The sequence below is a fragment of the Callospermophilus lateralis genome, unplaced genomic scaffold (assembly GCF_048772815.1).
Source record: "Callospermophilus lateralis isolate mCalLat2 unplaced genomic scaffold, mCalLat2.hap1 Scaffold_331, whole genome shotgun sequence".
NCBI lineage: Eukaryota > Metazoa > Chordata > Mammalia > Rodentia > Sciuridae > Callospermophilus > Callospermophilus lateralis.
In genome coordinates this window covers 835,991-844,063 of record NW_027513865.1, presented here as the reverse complement: position 1 = coordinate 844,063, position 8,073 = coordinate 835,991, and positions in this window count along the sequence as shown.

The following is an 8,073-nucleotide window of genomic DNA, read 5'->3' as shown; positions in this document are numbered from 1 at the left end:
AAAGTGAACCTGGATTACTAAAAACATCCATGTCCAGGTTGCCTAATGCTCTCAAATTTTAATCCTATTTGTGACTACATATTTGTTTCTTCTTAAGATTATATATTGAAACTCAACCCTGTTGATAATGTCTAATCCAATCACTCACTTTATACTTTGCCTGATTTTGTAATGTCTCTATTGATATCTGCTTTCCTAGATATTTTCCCAAGTTCATCATTGTGACTGACACTTCACATATGCTGACATTTACATTCACTCTCTAACCGAAACCCTAGTGCTAAAGAACTTTTGGTTCAAATCGTATACTCACTCTTCTTCCTAAACCTACCTACTATATTCCTAATCCTTCCGACTATACCTTTTTGACTTGATGTTCTCTTCTATATTCAATCATCCAAATAAAGATCAGGCGAGCGTCAGAAGAAGAGACCACCAAAAGTCTATCTCATGCAGTAGCAAAGGGTTTATTGGGGGTCCAGAATGCTGGAGCTCAGAGCTCACTTGAATAGAGCAGAGAGTCCTGAGAACAGCTTAAGCAGAGCTTATATACTTTCCTTTGAGAGCGCAGGGAGGGAAGTTTTTGATGTCTCATGGTGAATGGGCAGTTTGCGTGCAACCGGGTGAGGGAGTACATTCTGCAGTTTGGCAATTAGGGACAGCACATTCTGGGAACAAGATTGGCAAACATTTCTCAAGATTTCAACAGTGTTTTGTTTAGCGTACAGAAAAACAGGAAGTGACAAGTACATATTTTATTAAACTTTCATTCACCACGTCTTCTTCTGGCTACTTTTAATCATAAAAGTGATCATTGGGGGGTGTCACATTCTATGTCTGCTAGTGGGGTATTACCATAAGTTTAACTTGTCCAATTTGTGCTTGGAGAAAAGAAATTACATGGTTGAGCAAACAGGGTTTTCTAGTTAGCAATAATATGAGGATTATTATTGGACTGGCCAGGGTTGATAAATGCGTAGTTAACCACGGGGACTGTGTGAACCAAGACTCAAACCACCCTTTTTGGGCCTCTGTCTCTCATTGACGCTATTCAATTCATCTTTTTAATTTACTCATAGATTTTTTAACAACTCCCGTATTGTTGGCATACACACAATATTCTTCCATCAATGCAGAACAAAGGCCCTCTTTTCTCATGAAGTGGAGGTCCAAACCTCGACTGTTGTGTTAAACAACTTCACAGAGAGAGGTTAAAGATTCCTGCAAAGCTGTGATGGAGGTTTCCAATATCTTTAAGTTTTGTTCTATTTCTGTTTCTGTTTGGGTCATTTGTTTTGTCTCATGGACCAAGGCAGTGGTTCTTGTGCCCACCCCTTCAGCAACTCGTATTCCTAATAGAATGGCTAAAGTGAGGGATATATGTTCCCAGTGGAACCAGGTTTTATGCCCCCCTATTTGATCTTCAAATGAACCTGCGTCATGATAGAGCACTCTGGGAAACATCAGCACCATTACACAATTAATCACATCTGTTGATCATTTCATTAAAACATAAGCAATGTTTAAGTATAAAGAATTATGCTGTTGTAGGGACAGACAAGACAAGGCACCTAAGATAGTACCAAAGATAGGGAAACAGTCCTATTTGGTTGCAACCAGATTTAGGGCGCATTACTTCTGTTGTAATCAATTAATCCCCTGATACCCAAGTTTAGGTAGTTTCAGAATTTTGTATCCAACATGTAAGCGAAGGGGCTCAGAAGTTCACAGCCTGCAGAAGTTCACAAAAAGCAGTTTTTCTTTTGTTTTTTTCCTCTTTTCTGGGCAAGTTAACTTTTCAAGGACACCTGGGTGAGGAAGAGCTTTTTATTCCCTTTATTGTTTCCCACTGCCATCTGTTACCATGGAGCCCAGTTAGTATCTTCTTTATCTTACAATTGTAGCCATCTCTGTGAAGCCCCAGCTCAAGGCCAGAGGCCTTCTTCACATATTTTGTGAAAAACTAGTAAGGGGGTGTCTAGCTTAGTAGTGCTGATTTTTTTTAGACAGTTGCCTAGTAGAACAGGGCAAAACGAAAAGAGGAAGTTTACCTACCTTGAACTCATTTATAGGGACTCTTTTTCTGAAAGTCCTAAAGTCAGTCATGGTGAAGATTTCTGGAGAAGGTCAGTTAAGACTTTTTTGTGGGCCTGGTACAGAGGGGGAAGACGGGGAACGCGTGGCTGTGAGCAGCTCCGTGTATCTGAGAATGAGGTAGGAGAGATGTAAAACAATAATGTGAAAGGGGTTTGGGATTTTCCTAGCAACAAATCTTGAGCAGTATAACAGGTAGAGCAGAGGGGAAGACGGGAGTTACTATCCCAAAAAGCCTGTGAGGGACTTTAAATTCTTAGTAACCTGTTTTCAGTGATGACAAAGCAACTTTAAAGGCCATTTTCATTACATCTTGGATAGGGCTCTGAGGGCTCCCCTCAGCTGGTTTGAGCTTTGTGTTAGCTGGTAAGAGGACCTGGTGGGACCCGGTGCAGGCACTGACAGGAGAAGAGAGGAGTGAGGGAATTGTGGGGTAGCTCAGTACCTGCTCCCTCAGCAAGGGGGCAATGGTCTGAGAACCGACAGATGTTCGGCCTTTGGTCTAGTAATTGGAGGGGAGAAATCAGGTTGCTGATGTGGAAATAACAGCAGAGAGTCTGGAGCAGAAGGCTGCGGGTGAGGATCGATTGGAGAAGCATTGTTCAGGATGTGAGCAAAGGAGGGAAAAGGCCTACACGTAGGAAAATCTCCTTTCACCCTTTTCAGCACTTGTAGAAGTTAAAAAGGTCAGGCAGAATTTGAGGATCTAGAGACCCCTCTGGGGGCCATCGGTTTTTGTTGTCTAATTGGTAATATGGCTAATTCTGTGTACAGAATTTGATGAGGAGTTTGGGTTCAATCAGGCAGTCTCTGTATGCTCACATCCCCATGACTTACAGAAGAAGTCGGCTTTCCCCCTACACAGTCATGACTGTTTGTGGCTTTGATAGTCCGCCGGGCAAACATAGTAATCTAGGCTAGCCCACCTGCATCTGGCTCGCGTGTCCCTACATCCATAACATTTGTTTTCATTATCTATGGTATGGAAGGGATTTAATGGAATTTTAGTGGGATCCTCTTCATCAGGGATATCCCAATAGGAAAGACCTATAGCCAGCTGACAAATGTCTGGGTGGAGAGATGGCCACCAGGTCCCTAAGTGGGCTGTATGCGAGATACACAATACTTCTTGTCCAGTAGTATTTGTGGTCAGCCATTGCTGCTGAACCGGATGATGAGGGTTAGGACGACTGGTGGTCAAGGGGAGAGTCTATTGCCTTATCCACATGGCGAATACACAATTTGAAAGGGTTAACAGGCTTTTCCAGTTTCCAGCCAGAGTCTGGACAGGGCGCAGGCTTGAGATGAGAGGTATGGATCCAGGAAGTGATTCTGTCTACCTTTACTTCTGTAGGTGTAATAAAGAGCACCTGCTATGGTCCTTTCCAGCGGGGTTCCAGGGATGACACCTGATGTCCACTTACATAGACAAAGTCTCTTACTTGATACTGATGTTGAGTCCCCTCGTCCCCAGGTTGGTAGGCAGTGGCCATCTGGTTTCACAGGTATCCCTGAGTTCTTTCAAGAGCTTTAAGTCTGTCAAGCAAGGGGGTGTCTAAGGGATCGTTAGGTCTTACAGTTGGGGTTAGGTCCCTTAATGGAGAAGGGGGCCCCATAGAGAATTTCATAGGGGGTGAGGTTACACAAAGAAACAGAGGGAGTATTTCTTGCATGAAACAGTGCATAAAGCAGGAGCATAGTCCAATCTTTTTTGCCAGTCTGTAAGTTTAATTTCGTTATGGTCTCGATAATGTTTCTATTCATTCTTTCTACCTGTCCTAAACTCTGGTGTTGATAAGCACAATGTAACTTCCAATTAATCCCTAGGGTCCTGGCTAACCCCTGACCTACCTGGGCCACGAATGCCAGTCCATTATCAGACCCTATTACTTTAGGCAGGCCGTACATTGGGAAAATATCTTCCAGGATCTTCTTGACCACCATTTGCACTGTTTCTTTCTTTTTTCTTTTTTCTTTTATTTTTTTATTTTTATTTTTTTGATGGGGAAGGCTTCAATCTATCCTGAAAATGTATCTACAAAGACTTGGAGATATTTAAGTCCATAACTTGCTGGCTTAATTTCAGTAAAGTCAACTTCCCAGAATTGTCCTTGTCTGTTTCCTGCAGGAAGCTTGGAAGGGTAAGCATTAACCAATTGATGGATCCAACAGGCTTTTGTTACCCATTCAGTTTTTACCTTTCACTATGAGTCAGTTAGTGGAAAACTCTGTTCTTGATACTTCAGGAATGAATGTAGTTTCTTTGAACCAAGGTTAGTGAGTTGATGTATATTTTCTACTGATATATTTAGAGCCATGACAAAAGGAGCTTTTACTGAAGGATTTAGAAATTCCACTTGGGAGCCTTCAGAACTAAAAGTTATTTTAGCCTGGAGATTTGTGTGCAGATCTCTGACCATCAATGTGGCCGGGCATTCATATATTACTAGGATGGAGTGATGGATTTTTCGTTTCCCCTGGTCCAAGGTCCTCTTAGTTGTCCAAGCCTGATGTTTACTGCCATTAGGCCCTTGAATTAGAGACCTTTTACTTGATAGAGGGCCCATTGGGGCCTTAAGGTTTCAGTATATTGCCCCTGTATCCATTTCAAAGTTTATTGGGGTCCCCTGACTTCAAAAATTACCCTGAGCTCAGGGAGAGGATCTGAGCCCCAACTTTCTTAGTCATCCTCCAGAGTCAGAATGTATGGCTAGTGTGGCTGTCTCTTTCTAGGGCATTCTTTAGCCCAGTGTCCTTTTTCTTTTCAGTAGGCCCATTGATCTGAGGCTAGGGGTGGCCTCTAGTGTGGGCCCAGGTATCCCTTCCGGTCTCCATGTTTCTTAATTTCTGGCCTATTTTTTGTTGTGACCAGGACCTTAGTCAATGCCTTAGTCTGTCTTTTATTTCTTTTATCCTCCCTTTGCTCCCTTCTCTTCCTCAGATTCTCTCTTATAGTATACCTTCTCGGCTTCTCTGACTAAATCTCTCAAAGTCATATCTTGTAATCCATATAAGCATTGTAACTTTCTTTTAATATCCAGGGCAGCTTGCCCAATAAAGGCCATCGTGAAAGATGCCTTTTGATCCTCTGCCTGAGGATCGAAAGGAGTATATCTCCTATATGCCTCTATAATTCCCTCTAGAAACATAGAGGGAGATTCATCAGGCCTTTGAATAATCTCTCTTACCTTGGCCAAATTAGTTGGTCAAGTAGCGGCCACTAAGATACCCGCTATTAGAGCCGGGCGATAAGTGGACAGTTGCTCCCTACCTTCAAAGGTGTTGGGGTCCCAGTTGTGTCGGTTCAAGGAAAAGCCAGCTTTGAATATGTTGGAAAGTTGTCCGTCACCCATCTGGTCCAAGGATATTTTTTTCTAGCTTGCAGGAGGATTCTCATTTGTTCCTCTGTTATGAAGAGAGTCCCTAGGAGGTGTGGGCAGTCATCCCAAGTAGGCTGGTGTGAAAACATTAATGAGTCAACCAGACCTGAGAGCCGGGTGGGGTCTTCAGTAAAAGGAGGATTGTTATTCTTCAAGTTTTATAGGTCTGAAAAGGAGTAAGGCCAGTACTGGTAGGCTTGCATTTTTACACCATTGCCATCGTCAATCATTGGCCCATAGGGACTGAGGTGGAGCATCACGGAAGTTCCAGGGTTTTCAATCATTTGCCGCTGGCGAGTTCCTTTACCCCGGCCAGCTTCCTCCAGGGTAGGAGGGGCTGTGTGTGCCGCAGGGCAGTTATCTGGAGGGCGCTGGCCTGGCTTAGCTTCCTCCAATGGTGGAAAGGCTGAGTCAGCAGCAGGGAAATCACTTAGAGGGTGTTGGGGGTTGGGGTACAAGGGGAGGGGATAAAGAGGGGAAGGAGAGTCCAGTAGAGTCAAATCTTGTGACTGAGACAAAACAGAGGGTAGAGGAGGAGAAAGAGCAGAGGGTTTGAGAGATCATGGGGGAAAGAGAAAGAGCGGGGGCATGGGTAAGAAAAGGCTTCACCAATGGAGGAGGAGATTTGCAGAGGTCCTGCCAAGTTAAGATATATGGCTGTTGATTTGGATGGCTAAGTGGCCCTGGCTGAAAGACTATATCTCTGACTTTTTAAATTAGCAGAATTAGAAAGATCCTTCTACGGGCCATCTGAATCCAAAGGTGGGCCATTCTGAGGCACAGAGAATCTGCCAGGTCCAGGGTTTTACTGAAAAAGAAAGATTCTGAGCCCTTAAGCAGACTTTGGTGTAGTGATCAAGGGTCAGAGACAGAGGCATTGAAGTGCTCTGTCCCATAATGAAAGATACACAAACAGTAAAAGCAACAACACATGACACAGACAACACAAGACAATAAAGACAGAAAATGGACGTCCAATACTGAGACCAGGACTGAATAGCTAACAAAACCCGATGGGCTGGCAATACCGAGTCTGAAACAAAATATCAATGAGTCAAAGAGACTATTGTTCCTCGATTTCCTGAGTCCTCTGTGGCATCCCCCAGGGATGTGGCCTGTGGCTCTGTGACACAACTGTCAGCCACCCTCGGAAAGAACTCATGCTCTTCATCGACAGCCATTTTGCCAAGCCCTAACCTGATACCTGAAACGAGATAGAATCACCTTACTTACCCTGAGAGGAGCCCTTTGGGGTCTCCTGTCTACCACTGCCAGATCTCAGTGGAACCACCATATGTAAAGGTCAGGCTAGAATCGGGGAAAGAGACCACCAAGAGACTGTCTCATGCAAAAGCAAAGGGTTTATTGGGGGTCCAGCATGCTGGGCCTCAGAGCTCACTTGAATAGAGCAGAGAGCCCAGAGAACAGCTTAAGCAGAGCTTATATACTTTCCTTTGAGAGCGCAGGGAGGGAAGTTTATTGATGGGTCCGGGCGAGTGAGCGGTTTGCCTGCACCCGGGTGAGAGAGTAAATTCTGCAGTTTGGCAGTTGGGGACAGCACATTCTGGAAACAAGTCTAGCAAACAGTTCTCAAGATTTCAACAGTGTTTTGTTAAGCATACAGAAAAACAGGAAGTGACAAGTACTTATTTTATTAACCTTTCACTACAGACTATACTTTGCCAGATTTCCTAACGTCTTTATTGATATGTGCTTTCCTACATATTTTCCAGAGTTCATCATTTTTACTAACTCTTCACACGTGCTGACATTTACATTCACTCTATACCTGAAACCCTATAGCTAAAGAACTTTTGTTCCAAATCCTATACTCACTCTCCTTTCTAAACCTAACAAATATCTTCCTAATCTTAACGACTATCCCTTTTTGACTGGAAGTTCTGTTTGACAATCAATCATCCAAGGTAGAAGGACCTATGCCAGACCTGCCACTGACCAGCAGAAGCTGCCCTGGTGTCCGCGGGTGTGGTAGATACGTCTCACCAATTGGAGGAGGTGCAGAGCAGAGCCACCACCCGTGCCTGCAAGGTACGCAGACCTGCGACCGACAGGCAGAACAGGCCCTGCGGCCGGTCAGCGTGGTAGACAGATCACCCCAATTGGAGGAGTAGCACAGCCGCCGACCACCCCAGCAATGGAGACTTTTCCACTACACAAGAGCAATATAAATATATAGGGGGTAAATTTCAAAAACATAACAGTTTAACCAAGCAGAAAGTAACGCGAGCAGTATGAAAAGACAAGGAAAGAAAGGACCACAAACAACGCAGGTTAACTCAACTTTAGAAGAGGTAGTAGCTGCAGCAGATGGAATGTCAGCTAAAGAATTCAGGATATACATGCTTCAGATGATCTGGAGTCTCAAGGAAGACATTAGACAGCAAAATCATACAATGAAAGATCACTTTGACAATGAATTACATAAAAAATCAAGTAGCCAAAGATCAACTATACAGGGAGATAGAGGTTATAAAAAACAAACAAACAGAAATCCTAGAAATGCAGGAAGCAATGAACCAACTTAAAAACTCAATTGAGAATACTACCAACAGAGTAGAAAACTTAGAAGATAGAACAT